Below are 21,611 nucleotides of genomic sequence, written 5' to 3' on the forward strand. Positions count from 1 at the left end.
ATATTTGTCCTTACTTGCTCAAACAATGGGTTCAAACAGAGGAAGACAAAGTGCACGTGGTCAGGGTTTTAAATGACATTAATTTGCTTTTGGACTTTATTCAACAAATATTTATTGAGGCTCAACTATGTTCCAGGCACATGTAACTGCTGGGAATACAAAATCAAATAAGACAGAATCATTATCCTTAAAAAGTTCACCTTAGATTGGTCGTTCTCCAGAAGCACATTTTGTCCAAAGTCAAAAATGTCAGCAGTCAAAATCAAATTTACTGCTGCCAAAGATGCAGATATCAAAACAAAAAGAATCTGTACTACCTTGCTGTAATAAGATATCAGGATCTTAAAAAAAAAAAAAAGTGTGCTCAGATACTGCTTTCCAAATACATATCCAGATGAAATGAATATGTGAATCACTACCAAGCACTTGGCTAAAAAGATCTAACAGCAGAGCCCAAATGATTACACTCTACAAAGAGAATACTTAGAAATGAAAAAAGAGAGGGAAGGAAAAAAATTACATAAAGGCATTTATAACTACTTTCACACTGACTCCAACCTCAAAAAACATGGACACCAAAACTAGCCTCAGGAGTCTCCCGACTTGGTTTCAAACTTGTATTCTATTCAGAGTTAAAAAGTTCCTTCTACGGTGGGGAAAGATCTTCCTAAAAAAGATCTAAAAGTCAGCTCCTTAAAATGTAATAAAATTTTGGAATCATAAACATGACAATTTATCATTGGACTGTATCAGAATATAACCTTACTCTTAAAATCATTCTTTCAATCTTCTAAAAGCCCAGTGGCTTGCAGACACATCTACTAGCGAATCAAAACAAATACCAGGCAACTTTTGCCTTTGTCCTTAAAAAGATTTTATTATTCTCTTTACCCCATGAGTGTTTCTGAGTAGGAAGAAGAGTGTTTTGGCACCACTAGGGAAGGTGATATGAACACCTAGCCAGAAATATGAGAGTGTACTTTCAGGAGGATGAAACATACCACCACGATTTCACGATCATTTAAATTTAACCTGTCTGGATGTTTGTGGAGCTGACAAATAATGTTTTTATGAGATTAGGTGATATGGGAAATAAGTGTTCTTTCAGGCTTAGAGTAAGAACCAGAACTTCAAAAGATCTAGGATCAAGGTCCTCTGCTGTCACTCACTAGCCATTTGACTTCGGAAAAGTTTCTCCCCTGGCTTACATCCTTTATCTACAAAAGAAGGGCAAAAACAATATCTGCCCTTTCTGTTTTGCAGGCTCTTATATTAGGATGATAGACAAAGATGAGATGACAATGTACTTTTGTAGAGATAAAAGTAATTATTATTTGACCTTTATTTTGATGATCCACAATGTCACTCCAATTGACAGGTGGCTAAATGGACTTTTGAGAGGTTTGTTCACTCTCATCCCAATCTGACTGAGCATTCCCACAGGCAGGGAGTCAGCGTGATCAGTCACTTGTACTCCCACTTAGGGAAGCACATTACTGAATGATGTAACTAGCCAGCTCTGGAGCCAGCAGCTCAGATGGGAAGGAGAAGGCAAGGGAAGGAATATGCATCTGGCTTTCTTGCTAATTCTTTCACTGACTACATTATTTGTATGGTGCAGTGCAATTCAAGACTGTTATGTACAGGTTTGCTTTGTAAAGTGGCCCAAAGTTATGAACAGGGGCTAAAATCAGTCCTAGCAACTATGTAATCAAGTACAAGGTTGCATCTTTCAGAAAAAGGTGCTTTTTCTCTAATTTATCTGCCTAGAAGAAGTAATCTTTTTCTTATTTGCACAAAGATGCCCTAAATGCTCTTTGAGGTCCTGGTCACATATCTGAGACTTTCAACCATCACTTGAGTCTCCCCACTAGGGAGAGGAAAGATGGAATGTATATTCAAATAAGGTATTTGGAAAATATTTCCATTAATAAGGTTGTTAAACAGAGGAGAAAGGGGAATAATGGAGGTTGAGCAAAGAGGTGGACAAAACTGTGGACGTTTTCCTCAGATATTAAGACAGAGTAAGAAGCCACAATAATTAAAGCAAACATGACTCTAATGGATGAAAAGGCAGATCAGTGGAACAACAAAGAAGGTTTAGAAACGGGCCCTAACTTAAACAAGAAATTAGTACATGATAAGGCAGCATTTTATATCAGTAGGCAAAATACGGGTTATTCAATAAATGGCATTAGGATAACTGGTTACCCATTTGCTTTAGGCATGGGTGGGGGTATGTGTATGTATGACTCTGTACCTCACATAAGTAAACCAAAATAAACTCCAGACGAATTGTATATTTACATGTTAAAAACAAAAGCACACATTCACTGATGGAAAATATGGAAAAATTTCTTGGAATAGAGTGTCACTCTTAGTCTGATGCAAAAGCCATAAAAGAAATAAATTCAATTACATAAAAATTTAAAATGTTTACATAGCAAAAACTATCATAAAGCAAAGTAATTAAAAAACATAACCAAAAAGGAATAAGAAAAATATTCATCATTCCAAGGTTATTCCCTAACAGTGAGAGGTCGTACAAATCAATGAAAGACTAACAACTCAGCAGAAAAGATAAAAGAAAGTTCACAGAAATATGAATGACACTTCAGCATGTAAGAACATGTCAACTTCACCAATAATAAAAACAAGATGCAAAATAAAACTACATCGAGAAGCCATATATCTGTTCAAAATATTAATTTGAAATTTAAAATCTTCTTAAGAAGAAAACTCCAGGCCCACATGACTTCACTGGTGAATGCTATCAAATGTGGAAGAAATAATATAAATCTTATACAAAAATTTCAGATAATAAAAGGAAAGAACATTTTCCAATACACTTTATGACATCACATAATCCTGATGCCAAAACCACACAAGGATGTTACAAGCAAAGAAATTTAGAGACCAGTATTACTAACAACACAGACACAAATATGTCTAATAAATATTAATAAACTAAGAATATATCCAGACAATACATTCTTGGGAGTTCACCCCAAGAATGCTAGGCTGGATTAACATTTGAAAACCAACCAAAGCAATTCAGTATTATAACAGAATGGAGGAGAAAACCCATATGATAGTCTCTATATTTGTAGAAAAAGTGTTTAACACAATTTAGCATCCATTCATGATAAAAAAACAGTCAAGAAACTAGGAATAAAAGTGAATTCCCCTGGATAAAAGGGCACTTCTGAAAAATCTACAGTTAACATCAGTCTTAATGGTGAAATATTAAACACTTTCTGCCAAGATTTGGAACAAAAGCAAGGATATCTGCTTCTACTACTTTTATTCAACATTCTATTGGAGGTCTTAGTGCAGTAAGGCAAGAAAAAAATTAAAAGGCCTATAATTTGGAAAGAAAGACATAAATGTATTTCTATTCACAGACAACATGATTGTAGATTCCTTAGTGTTTTCTACATATCCAAACAACTACTAGAGCTAATAAGTGAATTTATCAAGTTCTTGAGATACAAGGGTCAAGATACAAAAATCAATTGCATTTATATATAGTAGCAAACAACTGGAAAATAAAATTTAGAAAAATAACATCAAAACCCATAAAGCACTTTGAAACAAATTTAACACAAGACTTACCAGATACCTACAATGAAATTTATAAAACACTGCTAAAAGCAAAAAACGACCTAAAAAGTGGCGGGGGGCGGGGCGGCACAGTGGGAGAAACCATATTCACAGGATGGAACTCAATATTTTATGACATCATATTAAGACCTAATTAAGAGGTCAATTCTTCTTAAAATGATCTATAGATTTAACAAAATCCCAAACAGAATCCCAGCGGGCCTGTGTAACAGAAACTGACAATCTAGTTCTAGTATATGGAAAGGTAAAGAACCTAAATAACCATAATAATATTGAAAAAGAACAAAGCTGAAAGACTCCAGTATCTGGCTTTAGAACACAGTTAATTAAGAGTGTGGCATTAGCATCTGGATAGACAGATCAATGGAAAAGAAGACAGAAAACAGAAACATTCATACTGAAGAAATGAATGCTAACACTTATCTTACACCATACAAAGAATTAGAGATCTAAAATTAAATTGAAACTACAATTTAAAATTATAATGTTTTTAAGAAGAAAACAGAAGAATATCTATGACCAAGGGATAGGCAATAACTACTTAGGACACAGAAAACAATAACCATAAAAGACTGCTAAATTAGATTTCATCAAAATTAAAAACTTCTGCTCATCAAAACACGCCTTTAAGAAACTAAAGAGAAAAGCTTACATTAAGAGAAAATATCTGCAAAATATCTATGACAAAGAATAATGAGAATAGGATTTCTTACTGTCAGAAGGGAATTACAAAATAAGGTAAAGGGTAAGATTAAAATGAAACCTGAAGTGTTAGACTGGAATTGCAGGCACCACCAAGAAGATGGTTTAAATATACATATAGAGATGACAGATAGATGAATGGATAGATTGATTTTCTAGCTCTGACCACTGAGAAAGCCTGGGAACAATGACACTCCAGTAGCAATGAGCACACCTGACATCCAGATTTTGACTTCTGAATGCCTTTCTCCTCTAAAAAGAACCAGGGCTCTTTGGCAAACTGGCTAATTCCAGGACTGGGGCAGGTAAAGTATAAAATAAAACTAAAATATCTTCTTGTACTAGAAAATAAGAAAATCTCAAAGAATGATGGAGATGGAACAATGCAAGAGAGATGGTCTCCTACTGAATCTGGGATACGCTGAACATCAAAACAAGTAATGGATCAGAACTAACTGAATAAAATAAAATAAAATAAAATAAAATAAAATAAAATCAAGAGTCCTTATGATAGAAATAAATGAATAAATAAATAAATGAAGGGAAAGAACAAGTTCTTTCTTACAATAGAATGCTAATTAAAATTTAGACAGAATGATGCAACTAGAAAATCATCAAAGGATGCCAATATTAGTGGGTGAAAGTTTAATGAGGAACAGGATATTTCATAATCTCAAGTATCTCCCCACACATTACTTACTAATTACAAAGGGAAAAACAATGAATTTATAGTGGCCAAATCTGGCAGATACCGCCTTAATAAAGTGATCAAAATTAACATCACCAATATAGGAATGAACCATCAATATGCATCTCCTCATAAAGATGCACTGAGAAGAACACAACATCACTTCTGTGGTACTCCCATTCACAAACTCCTCCCTTCCATGGAAATACCAGAAAAACCTATTTTTTGGTAGAATTGAGGGACATTCTACAGAATAACAGGCCTATGCTCTTAAAAAATGTCAAGGTCAAGAAACACACGTACACACACACACACACACACACACATACACACACCCCTCCAAAGGATGAGGAACTGTTTCAAATTAAAGGAGACTAAAGAGATATGGCAACTAAATATACTGCATGATCCTGGTTTGGATCCTGGATAAGGAAAAAAAAAATATCCATACACAACATTAAGGAGGCAACTGACAAAATCTGAATATGGACTGTATATCAGGTCATACTATTGTATTACTGTTAAATGTTCTGATTTCAATCATTGTATAGTGGTTATGGAAGAGAAATGCTTAAATAAAAGGTCAAGTAATCAATATCAATATTTGTGTGAGTTGGTATCTATCAGTTAACAAGGTCATCTTTCTTCTTCTGGAATCTGTGTGAAAAAGGAGCACATGCCAGCCATCTGCTGTTATCCAGCATTTGCCACAGGACTGATGATAATTATACCTGTGCTCACCCTGGATACAAAACAGCCATCCAACTGATTGCTTCTCCTCGCGCTCCACTGCAAAATCAGACAGCTTAGGAGTTAGTTTCAGCTTTAGTCTCTACTTTTTCCCCTCAAAACAAAACAAAACAGTAAGAATGGATGAAATGATACAACAGTACGTTTCCCTCTGAAAATCTTAAGAACAGGGAGGTAGGTGAGGGTGTAGATCAAGGGTTGGAAAACTAGGGCCTATGGGCCACATCCAACCCTCAGCCTGTTGCTGTACAACGCATGAACTAAAATGAGTTTTTATATTTTAAAATGGTTGTATATAGAAAAGAGCCGTATCAGGCCTGAGACTGTTATTCTTAGAAAGAGGGTAGTTACCTGGCCCAAGCTGGCCCAAACATATTATTACCCCGTCCTGCCAAAGTGAACTCTGACCCAAGTGGGGCCAGCCCTACCTCAAGATTTTTCTAAGAAGGAATTAGCCTCAAATCTGTTCAAATACGTATTCTAACAAATGTGAAAAGATTTTTTTTTCTGTGTGGTGGGAGAAGATATTAACACATTATGAAGTATTTTAAACATTCAGAAAAGTATAGAGCATATAACACTCATGTACCTGACTACCTACCTTCATCAAATTCTAAAATCTTGTCACACTTACTTCAGACTTTTTTCTTTTTTACAAAACAGAGTATTATAAATACAGTGGAAGCTCCCCTATATACATCTCCTGATCTTATTTCTACCCCACTGTCCTTCTTCACAGGTAAATAACATCCTGAATTTTTTGTTTATCATTCTTGGGCACTTTTTTACACTCTTACACTTCATATAGGTATCCATATACACACATAAGCTATGGCATTGCTTTACATGTTTTCAAATGACATAATGGTATCATATTGTATGTATGTTTCTTCACCATGCTATTTTTAACTCATTATGTTTTTAAGAGAACCATGCTTTAAAAAAAGAAAAAAGAGAACCATGCTTTAGCTCGTTCTTTCTAACTGCTATATGCTATTCCACTTTGTCTATTTTCCTGTTGATGAACATTGAAGTTGCTTCCAGATTTTTACTATTACAGACAATGCTACGATGAATAATCGTAGAAGTTAATCCTTGTGCATGCCAGAGTTTCTCTAGGAGTAAAATGCTGAGTAGAAGACCATGCCCATCCTCACTTTTACCTCATCTTGCCAAACTGCTCTTTAAGGTGCTATACAACTTTCAACTCTCACTAGTATCAGTTCCTGTTGCTCCTCTACTTTGCCACAATTATTACTGTTATAACTCTTTGTTTTCGCATCTGATGACTGTGAAAGTATGTAGCATTTTAATCTGCAACTTAAATGTTACTAATGAGTGAGCATCTTTTCATATATTTATGACCACTCTGATTTTTTACCCTGTGAATTGCTGGTTCATATCCTCTACCCATTTCTTTATTGAATCATCTCATCTTATTGATCTATAGATGTAGTCTAATGTTTGCCAGTTACATGCATTGCAAATCTTTCCCTTGTCTTTGACTTGTCTTTTAATTTGCTAATGATATCTCTTGTGATATAGAACTTTAAATTTTTAATTCATTAAAATTTATCAATCTTTTATCAATTTTTTGTCTTATTCAAAAAATCTTTCAGAAAGTCACACAAATATTAATATGCTCCTATATTTCTTTATAAAAGTTTTATAGTTTGCTTTTTCCATTTAAGTTTTCATCTAACTTAAAAAAATGTGTGTGCACTTGCATTTTGAGGTAGGAATTAATTTTTTTCCCATATAACCAATTGTCCAAACACCATTTATCAACTAGTCCATTCTTACTCCTGTGATATCTAAATCATCTCAAGTTTCCATGAGTATAAATAAATTTCTGGGCTCTCTCTATTCTGTTGCACTAGTATGTTTGCCTAAGTCTAATGCAATATTTTATTTTTATTTATTGTAGCTTCTTACTAATTCTTGTTATCTATCTTGTAGATCAATCATTTTATCTTAGTCTTCTTAAAAGTGTCTTAGTATTTTTGGCCCTTTACTCTTTCATTCAATTTTAGGGTCATCATCTCAGGTTCCACAAAAAATTTTGCTGAGACTTTGGATAGAATTACACTGAATTTATAGATGAAATCTGAGTTAAATAGTTTAAAACAAATAAAATGCAAAGGTTTAGTAAAAAGCCTGGCAGGAAACAATAAGCGAGTGATTTTTCCTGTACAAATTGGAAAAAAAGTATGTCATTATATTTTTTCATAAGCAAAACGTAAGTTTAAAAGTATGGAAAAATTTATATGTTCTAACCTATCCTGCAGGGCCACAGCAGTCGGCCTGGTTTTCCATGTAACAATAGGCTACACAAATAGAAACTCTTACTAAGTTTCTATAGCAGGGGGAAAAAACCAATAAAATAAAATAAAGAATGGGGAATGCTGACAACATTAAGCATCCTTATCTATTCTGAGCTGCTCTTGTGCACTACAGGTATCAGAGCTAAAAATCACTGGAAGCAGTCGCTCAGTTTCTATTTCAACTGTTTAAATGTTTTCCTGTCATGCTCCCAGCCCTCAGAACAGACTTCTCTTTTTGTGTCTAATCTGCATTTTGATTGGTTATTCAATAACATCTTATCGGAGATCAGTTTTGGTGCAGGTTGTTCCTAATGGGAAATCACCTTTTTCAGGCTTCTCCCTGTCTCCACAGATGGGAAGCAGGTGACTTTCTGCTGCCCCCTTCTGGTTTCTGACTGCGGTAAAGCTTAAGCAATATGGGTATATACAACCCTCAGAATGGGAGAAAATATTTGCAGATGAAGCAACTGACAAAGGATTAATCTCCAAAATTTACAAGCAGCTCATGCAGCTCAATGTCAAAAAAACAAACAACCCAATCCAAAAATGGGCAGAAGACCTAAATAGACATTTCTCCAAAGAAGATATACAGATTGCCAACAAACACATGAAAGGATGCTCAACATCACTAATCATTAGAGAAATGCAAATCAAAACTACAATGAGGTATCACCTCACACCAGTCAGAATGGCTATCATCAAAAAAATCTACAAACAATAAATGCTGCAGAGACTATGGAGAAATGGGAACCCTTTTGCACTGTTGGTGGGAATGTAAATTGATACAGCCACTATGGAGAACAGTATGGAGGTTCCTTAAAAAACTAAAACTAGAACTACCATACGACCCAGCAATCCCATTACTGGGCACATACCCTGAGAAAACCATAATTCAAAAAGTCATGTACCACAATGTTCACTGCAGCTCTATTTACAATAGCCAGGACATGGAGGCAACCTAAATGTCCATCGACAGATGAATGGATAAAGAAGATGTGGCACATATATACAATGGAATATTACTCAGCCATAAAAAGAAATGAAACTGAGTTATTTGTAGTGAGGTGGATGGACGCAGAGTCTGTCATACAGAGTGAAGTAAGTCAGAAAGAGAAAAACAAATACCATATGCTAACACATATATATGGAATCTAAAAAAAAAAAAAAGGTTATAAAGAAACTAGAGGCAGGATGGGAATAAAGACGCAGACCTACCAGAGAATGGACTTGAGGACACAGGGAGGGGGAAGGGTAAGCTGGGACAAAGTGAGAGAGTGGCATGGACATATATACACTACCAAATGTAAAATCGATAGCTAGTGGGAAGCAGCCGCATAGCACAGGGAGATCAGCTCGGTGCTCTGTGACCACCTAGAGGGGTGGGATAGGGAGGGTGGGAGATGCAAGAGGCAAGAAATATGGGGATGTATGTATATGTATAGCTGATTCACTTTGTTATAAAGCAGAAACTAACGCACCATTGTAAAGCAATTATACTCCAATAAAGATGTTAAAAATAAAGGGTATATACGTTGAGCCCTTCCTTTTTAATGTCAGACAGCTTTCCAAAAAATGTGATGTCCTTTCCATCTGGGTGTATAACTACTAGTGTTCATAAGCATCTATTTCTCCCTATCTCTGAGCCATGATAATCTTTGCACCTTGATGCCCTTGGGGTGGGAGTGGTGAAGATGTATGGGAACTATTAGTCTTAGAAACGTAAACTGGAGTCAAAATACATTTTCCCTAAGGACAGAAGTATGGGGAAGAAATAGTCCCTGTTCTTCAAGATGTTACAATCTAGCAAAACCAACACTAAGGCCAAATTTACTGAACACTAATCTTCTCTGTCCTAAGATTGTTCTAAGGACCTTATTATAATATATTCATTTCTTTAAGTCTCATATACCTATTCTAAATTACAGGCACTATTTTAATCCCCATTTTGTGGATGAGGAAACTGAGGGACAGAGAATATAAGTAACTAAATCATACAGTTAATAGATGGCTGTATTCAAATCTAGACAGATTGGCTCCAGAGGCCATGCTCTTATCTAATACATTATACTGTTTCTCAAGTAAAGAAAAAGAAGAAGCACATATTTTTGATTAGTCAAAACACAAAACAAACTAAATAAGCACCCCTAACTAGATAAAAGAAAAATCTATACAAGGGGTCCGAGAAATCACAATCAAATCATGAAAATCAGAGCAAGTTTATGGATGTAGTAGAATTTGGGACAGGCCTTAAAAGACGGGTTGTACTCTTATTATAGAAGGAGTTGGGGAATGGAGGGAAGAACAGAGGCAAAGACAGTAAAGTACAGGGCACATTCAGAGAGGAACAGTCCATTTTGGCTGGAGTCTAAAAGCACTGTGTAAATGTGCCATACACGTTAACTGTTACCACCTGCTATTAAGTCAGCAAATGGAGGATTATAATAATCTATACATACAAGATCCACAAAGTTCTCGTTTTAATGAATAATTTCAGTGTCCTTCCTATCAAAACTCTGCCTGGGCTTTTATCAATAGGGACTCATGACCAATTTGAGTTCCCCTCCTGGTAGCATCCATCACTGAGCCATGAAACAGTCGGTGTGTAATAAATACAGTGTTCATGTACTGTAATGGCCTAGAGTTGGAACACCTGGTTTTAAGTCCCAGCCTTGCCCATCATTAGCTATGAAACTGGTGATAACATTTGTCTTAGTATCAGCACTGATATTAAAAAGAAGAACAGAACAGATTTCAAAATACAAACTCTTGCCTGGTTTAAAAAAACAACAACAAACAAACATAACAGGAAATCTGGCATGGAAATGACAGCAGCCAAGACCACTGAAGAGATTCACAGCAAATACTTCTAGCTCCTCAAATGTCCTCTTGCCTAGACCCATGACATCTGGAAATACTCAGGAATTTATTTGCCACTGGCCTCAAAAGTCATGATGCAATCAACTGAAACCTCTGTTCCCACAAATCTCTTCCTGAAGCTTTTGTTTATCTACTCATCTCTCCCTTAAATATTGTACCAGCTCCTGAAAAGATCTCTTAATTACCTTCAAATCAAACCTCCTCAATACAAAACCCTACCAAAGTCTCTCTAATAAATGTAATATATTCAGTTATACTTTCTCTCTGCCCTACAGCTATAATTCCTTGTACCATGATTATGACTTCACAGTTATGAAAATAACCAGTAAAAAGATTTTTGGATTAAAGGACTCTGTACTGTGGAAAAAAACAACTTGGGATATACCTTTTTATAGGAACTATAGGAGTTTTTAGGTTTAATCTGCAAAGGGTACTGCAGCTATTAGAATAGATCAACTTTAGCCCTCTCCTTCTAAATCCCATGTACGTGCAAGGCATCAAAAATATATGTTTTGTGGGCCTTTCAGATAAAGATCATAGGTAAATGTCAAATATATATCGTACAGAAATTAGTTCCCTGGAAAACAAGAGTGAATACCCTACTCTCATACCAAGAAATTTGCTAAAGGTACTTATAAATAAGACAGTACATGAAGAAGCCTGCCCCCCAAATCCAGAAGAGAATGAGTGATCCCCTATTCTTTCTGTTGTTTAATTTTACATCTGCTAGTTGTTCTTTTGATACTCATGGTTAAGGTGGCTGAACTTCAATTCTACTATTTAAATAAATAAGGCTCTGAGTGAGAAACTAAACAAAGACCCGAATCTCATGCTTTCAAAGTCTAGCTTCTATATCAGTGAGACTGAGAAACAGATTTCAGATATGTAAGGTGCCTTGAGAGGCATCCAAGATCAGCTGCTCATGTAGGAAGCTGAAGTCCAGATAGTTCATTAACTGGTTCCAATTTACAGATCAAAGTGGGAACTAAACCGGTCCTGAAAACACAGGTCACCTGACTCTTTCCTCCCATCCTGATTCCTTCAGAGTCTTTTCGGCTCTTTTTTTCTCCCATGACTATGTATTTTTAACTGGTGAACCTCTGTATATGCTAGGTTTTTCTAGGTTTAATTAATTTCATGTCACTTTGTTAGGAGGTATTTAAATATTCACTGAGTATGCTGGTTTACTACCTAGACTGCCTCAGGAAAAAGAACTGGCACAAAGAGACACACTGGTCTAGCTGATGACCCTCTGAACTTCAAGTCAGGCCTTCATCCACAACTAGAGCTTGGACTTGCCACATGGAAATTGCTTAGTCTTCCTAGGTCTTAATTTCACAGATTCTGAAAGTTAGCAGGACTTCAGGGCTTCAGAGATCACCTAGTCTAAAAGTTCCCAACTTGTACCAGGACACCAGGTAGACCCTAATGTAAGTATGTTTTGGCAGTTGTTCTTTCTCCAAAGCTCTGGGGCCAGTTCCTCTCAAACAGTCCAAATGTGGTCAGTAGGCATAAGACATGATGCAGCAAACTTACAAAATATGTATACGTACAATGAAAAGGCAAGAGAAAAACACACCGCCTTGCTGTGTTCTAAATCTGCTTCCAATTCAATACTTCTATTAAAGTAGACCAGCCTCATTAACTGAGGTTCAATTTTCAGTTCATTTTTGACCTTCCTTGTTTTCTAGCTTTATATTCAACCTGTCACTAATCCTGTTGATTGATTTTTCCTTCCTATGTGCAAAATATTTCTTTCTTCGTCTCCACTGTCAACTACCACAGGACAGGCCTTTTATCACCTTAAGTATAGATAATAAATTTCCCTCCCACACTTAGCTCTTTCAATCCAAAACTTACTCTATTAACCTTCCTGTAAGTTTTATGATATATATTTCTCAAGAATCTACTGATGACTAACAATCTTAAGGATCTTTAAAAAAAAGTTTTTTTAAATAACTAGTATCTGCAGGCCTTGACGGACATAATCTTTTTGTAATGGATATTATTTCACATGTATGCTGTGCGTCAGAAGTTCCTAGAGGTGAAATTATTGGGTCAAAGGGTATGTGCGTTCATAATTTTGATAGATGTTGCCAAAGTTCTCTCTACAGAAGTTGTACCACTATATATATATCTACTAGCAACGCACGCTGCTGCCAGCATTCTATTCCCTCTATAATCTGCCCACCTTATTTCCCACGACTCCCTGGTAGGCCCCTGTCAATCCCCGTAAGGTCAGTTCTCACCACACTCTATTAACCCCCCCCATACTGCTTGCTGCATTTTGAACAATCACTCCCATTTCTTCTACTCATCCAATCTTCAAGGCTGTCTCAAGTTCTGCCTCTTTTATGAATGTTTGCTGATCATGACATCAACCCCTCTTCCAGCCTGCCCAAAGCAGGTTTTCTCAGAAACACACATTTTGTTACATATCATCAATTTACCTATTTATTATATCCAAGATTTCTGTTGATGTTGAATTGTTTCACATATCTAGTTATCCCCAGCCAATTTATAATCTTTTTGATTGGAGTGATTCATATCCTTCCTTTGAACACACCACAGTTCTGGCAAATTAAAAAATACTTCTCTTCAACCTTCTATTGGCTTTGGAAATTCGCTTTTAAACAGAACTGAGAATCATTTGTCTTACAGACTTGAAATCTGAAATTCTGTCAGGACAGTTTAAATTTGTCTTCAATGGAAAAAGAATGATTACTGACTTTCACGTAATCAATATCCCTTCATATCCTATAAGATCCTTCTTACCATCTTATTTCTAAATATATACTAGATACTCAATACATATTTCTGGAATTGATCTTGCTCCTAATTTCTCTATTATTAATAATATATGTATGCATGTATGTGTGTACATACACACAAAGTGATTCTAAAATTGATATGGAATGCAAAGGACCTAGACTAGGTAAAACGACTTTGGAAAAGAACAACAAAGTTGGAAGACTCACATTACCTAATTTTAAGATTTAGTATAAAACTACAGCCATAAAGATAGTGTAGTACTGGCATCAAGAGAGGCAATGGAACAGAGATCAATGGAACAAAACAGTTCAGAAAGAGACTCACTTGTCTATAAACAACTGGTTTTCAACAAAGATTCAAAGGTAATTCAGTGCAGAAAGAAAAGTCTTTTCAACAAATGGTGCTGACACGACTAGGTATTCTTAACGCCAGAAATTTAACTTGGACCCTTACCTCATACCATATTAAAAAAAATAACTTAAAATGGATCATAGACCTAACTGTGAAACCTAAAACTATAAAACTTCTGAAACAAAACATAGGAGAAAAATCTTTGTGGTGTCGGGTTAAGCAAAGATTTCTCAGTTGACACCAAAGGCATGATTCATAAAAGGAAAAATTAACAAACTGGACTTCCATCAAAAATAAAAATTGCTCTTTGAAAAACACTGTTAAGTGAATAAAAAGATAGAGAAGATTACGAGAGAAAAAGTTCTCAAAACTCAATAATAAGAAAACAAGCAACTCAATAAAAGAAAAAAGGGCAGAAGATTTAAACAGATACTTTACCAAGGAGTTATATGGCTGGAAAATAAGCACATGAAAAGATGCTCAACATCATTAATTATCAGGCAAATACAAATTAAAACCACAGTGAGAGTGAGATACCATTAAACACACGTTAGCATGGCCAACTCTGTTGGCAAAAATATGGAGCACTGGAACTGCTGGTGGGATTGTACCATGGTATAACCACTCTGGAATGTATACCTACTATATGTTCCAGCCATTCCACTGCTAGATATTTACCCCAAAGAAATGAAAGCTTACGCCTCTACAAAGACTTATAAATAGATGTCTGTAGCAGCATGGACTGCTTTGGCCTCTGAGGATAAGGGCCTTCAGGGACCCATTCATTATGCCAGAGGAATACGAGAGTATCTAAGGTGTGAGATCACTCTGGGCAAGTTGGGTGGAATGTTAGAACCATAGCCAAGAAAACACCCTTGAATGTTACCCCTACACTCCTCCTACGACCAGGCTCCAGGTTGAAATAACAAGACCAGCGGGAGAGAAGTGCAAAGTCAGAAGGAGTGGAGGCTCCATGGGTCTTTGGCAAGGCATGGACGATGTTCGTGACAATCTGCTACCCTCTCATGCAGAGCCATTAACAGTACCTCTCTCCCAGGCCTGTGGCAAGGATTAGCAAGTAAGAACTAAATAAAGCACTTGGCAATATTCAAGTATGAAAATGTTTTTCTAAAAAATGCTCTAAGACTCATTTACCGCCCCCCTTGGGCTCTTTCCTTAATAATGTTCAAACATAATGAGACTTGGCAGTATGCTAACAGAAAATTTTTAAATTCCATTTTAGTGCTGTAAAACACAATCTCTATGCCCTCAAAGAAAAATGATCACTACTTAAGCTCATGAACAGTGTCCCCTCCTAGTAAACTCCCACTTTCCCCTCGTCCTACAGGCAGAAATGGATTCTTATAACATAGGCCTGGGGTAATGCACTCACCTTCTAAGGAACCATGTGGATATTTTTGCTTATTGAAAAATGAAGCTATTTTGGTCCTTCCTTTTTAAGGCTGGCTGCCAACCCGGGACCTGGAGACGTGCAGGCTGCCATCTGCCTCGCCCCAGCTGTTCCTGACCCGCCATCCGTCTCCAACCAGGGACACTTGGTATCTGCCAGGTCAGTTAAACCACGGATGAAAGATGCCTGAGGCCAAGGTACAGTGTGGATGACTCTGTTGGCAACACACAGCCTGCCACACAACCTTAGCTTCCTCTCATTAGTGGGTGGCATGCCACTCTCCATGGCAACACAGAGAGCTGTATTCCGAGAAAAACAGACCTTCTCATGGAGCTCTGCAACAATCTTTTCTTACTGTGTGACAAGTAATTCAGCATTCCCCACATTTTTGCTAACAACCAAAAGGCTACCTTTTAAAGAATGTATATTCTTAAAATAGAGAGAATATGTTATCTAGACATTAGTAATTTCTATCACTTATCCTTAGGGATGACCATTTAGGTTGCAGATTAAATTATCAGTTCAAATTATTGATGCTCTAATAGTAAAAGGAGCAAGTTTAATCTCATGCATCTCTTATAACTGCCACGGTCCCAAAGTTATTTGAAAGTCTAAATAAGCCTTTAAAAATGCAATTTGCAAACATCCTCAGTGAAGAAGGAATTTTTATGGCTTGGGTTTGCATTCTATTAATGCAGTAATCAAATACTAATACAGCCACTGTTAAAGCTTGTTATAAACCATGAAAATAACAGCTTTTACTGATGCCACAATTTCACTGACGACATGTAGTTTTATCTCCTGAAAGGGAGACACAGAGCCTGACTCAGGGCTCATGTGTCTGCATGTGGGCAGCACACATCAATCTGGAGAGTCCTGAGCTCAGAACTACTGACTAGGTGGTCCAGAAAAGACACGCTCTCCAAAAAATAATAAATGAAATTCTAGATAAACTCACTATACAATAACATTGACCTCAAGCGGACAGATCACAAGAAGAGATCTATTGTGGAGAAAAAGCTAAGATCATGATTCTTAGGAAACAAACAACAACAACCCACAGACTATAAGAAATATAAGGGATTTCCTCTTATCCCTTAATTTTAATTTCCTCCTGCTTTACCACACTCTAGACTGTACTTCCCATGGAATTCCTTCTGCCTCAATTTTCTTAAAAATAAATTGTAGCCCCATCTGAAATCCTTATCGGTATTACCTTGCACTGGGAAAGCACTGTCTTGGTCTTTCTAGCACTGTTCCACTGTTCACATTCATCCTCATGGCTTCCCTTCTCAGCGCAGGACAGGCAATGGCTTACACACACATACTCTATGTTGGGTCTGCTCAGTTAATCTCCATGCCTTAGTCTCTGCGTCAGTAAAATCAAGATGCAAATTGGATTCTTAGCAACACTATAAACTGATAGTAAGGCAAAGGTAAGAAATCTTTTTTCTTCAAAAGCCAATGAGAGGGCATGTGGGTAAGAAGCAGAAATCAATCCTTTGGCAAGGAAACAAAAATTCGTTGCTCAATTCCTTTTAAAACTAAAGTGGGACGTATAAAACTCTTTTTAACAAATGTTAAGCATGAATCAGCAGTCAACATCTCATGCTCACCAATCACTGAGCAGCCTCTTCCTCTTAGCTGCCGTTAGCTGTGCTGTGCTCTTACCTTTATCTTCTGTGCCACCAAAGCTCTGCTGCTACTGCAGAGGGAACACCGTGGCTTCTCCCCTCACCAAGCCAGGGCTGGAGTGGGGAGGGGGGTGATGATACCAGAATCGAGCAGCGGTGTTCCTACCCAGCACCCTCCCAGCACTAGTCTGATGGACAGCATCTCAGGGCCTGTTCCAAATGTCACTTTTTGCCAAACCTCTTCCTGCTCCAGTAGGGAGACAAGAGACTGGCTGTATCTAAGTTCTCATTTGGATAACAGAACACATATCAACCATATGCCTGTCTTACTCTATAAGGTCTAACGTAAAATAAAAGAAAGCCTTCTTTGTAAGAAGAAAAACAAAGAACTAGAAAACTTCAAAAGGCCTGGGGTAAGAAGCAGGAATAAGCCTAAGCAAAACGCCTTCACAGTGAGGTTTATAACATTTTTTTGCGGCATGAACTCGCGGGCAGTCTGATGGCACCTTCTCGAATAATGTTTTAAATGCACAGGATAACAAAGGAGACCAATTATAGTGAAATAGAATTATCAAAACATCAAAAAATCCTTGAGATATGGTCACATGCGCTTCTCCATTAATGTACGAAACAAAACTAGCCAGCAGTAGTTTAATTATAAATGCAATTTCTAAGCGGTGATGAGCATAATTTGTCAAGATAGCTGCAACAAATATAATGAGATATAAAAAAAAATCAATGATTTTTATTTGTGAGAAAGACACAGACGCTGCTAACAGTACTGTGATCTGTTGCCTATATTCACGATTGAAGGCAATGCTAAATACTGAGAGGTGAGTGAAAATAAAAATGTAATTTTATTCTCATCTAAGTTCACAGAATCCCCTGAATTCTCTCCACCACCCCGATACATAAAGCAGCTGGAGGCACAGCTTTTCTGGCTGAAGCAGAAGCAGAGGGCTGGTGGCAGGACTGTCTGGCCTCTCCCTCACATCCCATTCCTCCCCAAGCCACGCACCGGAGGCCCCTGTGAGGAACCAGCTCGAGGGCTTCTTGGAAGACAGTTTGCAAACCACTCATAAAGTGATTTATTATTCAGCCTGCTGAGAGTATCCCTGCAAGAGCGTGCTTGTGCCTATTTTCCTAACCTCCCAGCCGTATCTATACACAAGTTTATGAAGTCCCTGGCTCACGTCCTTCTTATCTTGCTTTATTTTTTATTTGTTTTTTTTTATCCTCTTAATCATGTTTTATTTTGTTACAGCCCAACAGTTCTTAGCAGGCTTTGCTCTCTTATTCCTTAGCTTTCATATTTTGTTTATTTTACTTCAATTTAGCCTTTTTATTGTTGTAATCACTTTTACTCTTGGCTTGTTGTAGAGTACTATCAGGTTTTTTAAAAAAATTTCTTTATTGTCAACCTAGATCGTTCCTGGTATTAACTGACTTAACCATCTTTAGTTCACATTATTCGTTTGTTTAAAGCATCATTTCCCTTTCCTTGGTGTTACCATTTTTTATTTGTAAGTGGCAGGGCAGAAGTTGATCAAAAGGTTGTGGGCCCCCAGAGAGGAGCCCAGAGCCTAAAGAGGGGTGGTTGAGCATTTGTTCTCCCTCCTGCTATCTAAATAGCAGCCTCTCTTTAACTCTCCTTAAAACATCCCTGGGACTCTTTAATGTTGATGCCCCCAAACTTTTAAACCTGTGTACTTCAGGAGATTCAAAGGCTGAGTCTTTCCTGTTATGAGAGGATGATAACACACTGGCATGTGCTGGAAGCACCCTGAACCGCTTACTTGTTCACCTGACTCAACGGCAGATGCTCAACTAGCTCTCCACTGATCACTCCAGGTTTCCAAACTTCTTCGGCTCTAATAGCCTTTACATAATCACCGGGGAGATCTGATCACTAGAAGATGAGAGGATGCGGGGATTACATTCTGCTTGCAGAGCCTGGTCCCTACAGACTGAGGCAGGGAAAGATCTGTACCACTGACAGAGGTGGCAGCCAGAGTCCTGTTGTGGGCCTTCCCCGCAAAGACAGTACTGCCTGGGGAATGAGAAGTTCTCCAGGCAGGCCAGCAGGAAGCTATTAGCTGCAGGATTAATGAATTGCTCCCATATTTCCGTATCTTACACCTGTGATTGTAAGTTTACTCCAAGATGTCTAAAGTCATCCCATGTGGAAATGTTAGGCATTGCAACCATGAACGCTGAAGACCTAACTGGTGGAAATCCCAGAGGCCCTTGGTGTCCTCAGGATTAACATTCTTGATTTCAATTAAAGCAGGGAAACCCCAAGAGTTCATAACTTAACCTGCAACTCTGCTGAGGCATTACTATGTTTTGTATATCCTCTAAGGCTGGAAAGCAGGAGTTGATACTTAGCTGATGAACGAATACTGGCCAGCCTCCATCATCTACACCCGATGCAGCTTTACGGTGCTGTATTTGGTCTCACACACATACAACAGTAATCTCATGAAGTCATAAAAACATTTCTTTCTTAAAAAAAAATCTGAGAAAAAGAGAGCTAATTTTCTTGGCAATGGAAGGGAGGAGAAAGAACGGAAACAAAAGAGTGATAAGTCATGGTTAGAACACTAGTTTTTTTTTTTTTTTTTTGCGGTATGCGGGCCTCTCACTGTTGTGGCCTCCCCCGTTGCGGAGCACAGGCTCCGGACGCGCAGGCTCAGCGGCCATGGCTCACGGGCCCAGCCGCTCCGCGGCATATGGGATCCTCCCAGACCGGGGCACGAACCCGTATCCCCTGCATCGGCAGGCGGACTCTCAACCACTTGCGCCACCAGGGAGGCCCCAGAACACTAGTTTTGATTAAGCAAAGGATGGGGAATGTCAAATTAAACAACACCTCAGATTTAAGATGGACAAAAGTCTTCTATATGACCTATATAAAAACAGGGAGATTTTATGAAACTTTCAGTAAGACTCCAGGCCTCACAAAACTGGACATGATATGGAGAATTAATCACAGAATGTCTTTCTGTAGGACTTAAATTTCTCAGTTAAACCTCAACGCATGAAGACAGGGACAGTGTCTAACTTATTCACCACTATATGCCCAGCAACTTGGACAAATTCTGGGCACACAATGGGTGCGCAGTAAATACGTGCTGAATTTTGAATTGTTGAAATCAATTATATGCTACAGAGGTACAAGTAAATTTGGACATATTTCTTCTAAGACTATAGCACTGTGTCCTACAGGATGGAATTCTAAAAAATAGTTCCTATTTATAAATTGGAATGATTTTCTGCATTTTCCCATGAACAAAGCAAACGAAGGTGCCAGCCCAAATACCCCTTTCACCACTGGCAAAAATAACTACCAAAGGAGCCTTACAGTGCCAAAGAACCACTAAAGGAAGGCAGGGCTTGCTCCCATTAAGGAATCCATTTATGTTTATCTTAATGAAGGGTAGGAGGGCACTTGCAATTATGATTTCAGCACCTAGAATTTAAACTTCAGACACTTAAAGACAATCTTAGACTTAAAATAATTTTGTTTTTAAGGTTTGGAATCTTACCTATTTGAGATTTGTATTTAAACAGAAAACACCAAAACGATGGTAGAATCTACCCAATTCAGGAAGAAAAAAAAGAAGCCTTATTACTAGTTTGCAATATCACATACAAAAAAATTGGATATGTTTTCCCTAATATAAAGAAAGCTTTAAAAAATATATAACCAGATGTAAATAACTGAAAACTCTCTTGATCAAAACAAAGTTAAGGGACTTCCCTAGTGGCATAGTGGATAAGACTCCACGCTCCCAGTGCAGGGGGCCCGGGTTCGATGCCTGGTCAGGGAACTAGATCCCACATGCATGCCGCAACTAAGAGTTCGCATATCACAACTAAGGAGCTCACGTGCACAACTAAGGAGCTGGTGAGTCACAACTAAAGAGCCTGCTTGCAGCAACTAAGGAGCTGGAAAGCCGCAATTAAGGAGTCCACGAGCCGCAACTAAGGAGCTCACCTGCCGCAACTAAATAAATATTTTCTAAAAAAACCAAAGATCAAATGGGAAATTCTAATACAATGTTTACTGGAAACATTTTAAATTTCAGTCTGAGTCTTTTTTTGCAGCCTAGGAATTGGAACAAATCATAAATCTGGTTTTTAAAATCACAATAACGAATCACAATAAAAAGTTAGTTGTAAGGTATCATTTTGACAAGTATTTGATAGATGAAAAATCAACTATAAGAATAAATCATAATTTATTTGATCAATCCTTTATTTAATGAACTTTAGGTTATTCCAGTTTTTACTGCTATAGATGGTGCTGTACTGAACATACTTCTTTGTACACAGGGGAGACTGTAGCTGTAGTTCAGTGGGATTGTCCCCAGTTGTGAGGAAGAATGAAGTAGTAATGTAGAAAAAGTTTTAAAATACAATGTTAATTGAAAATAGGAGCTGAATAGTACTTAAAGAGTGTGTTTCCACCTAAA

The 21,611-nt window shown here is 37.4% G+C and overlaps 1 protein-coding gene across 4 annotated transcripts in view; it reads right to left on the minus strand.

The window, feature by feature from the left end:
- Positions 1-21,611, minus strand: part of MRPS27 (mitochondrial ribosomal protein S27) — a 183,657-nt gene that overhangs the window by 140,439 nt on the left and 21,607 nt on the right. The window lies entirely within an intron of this gene.

Source organism: Mesoplodon densirostris, chromosome 3 (assembly GCF_025265405.1).
Source record: "Mesoplodon densirostris isolate mMesDen1 chromosome 3, mMesDen1 primary haplotype, whole genome shotgun sequence".
NCBI lineage: Eukaryota > Metazoa > Chordata > Mammalia > Artiodactyla > Ziphiidae > Mesoplodon > Mesoplodon densirostris.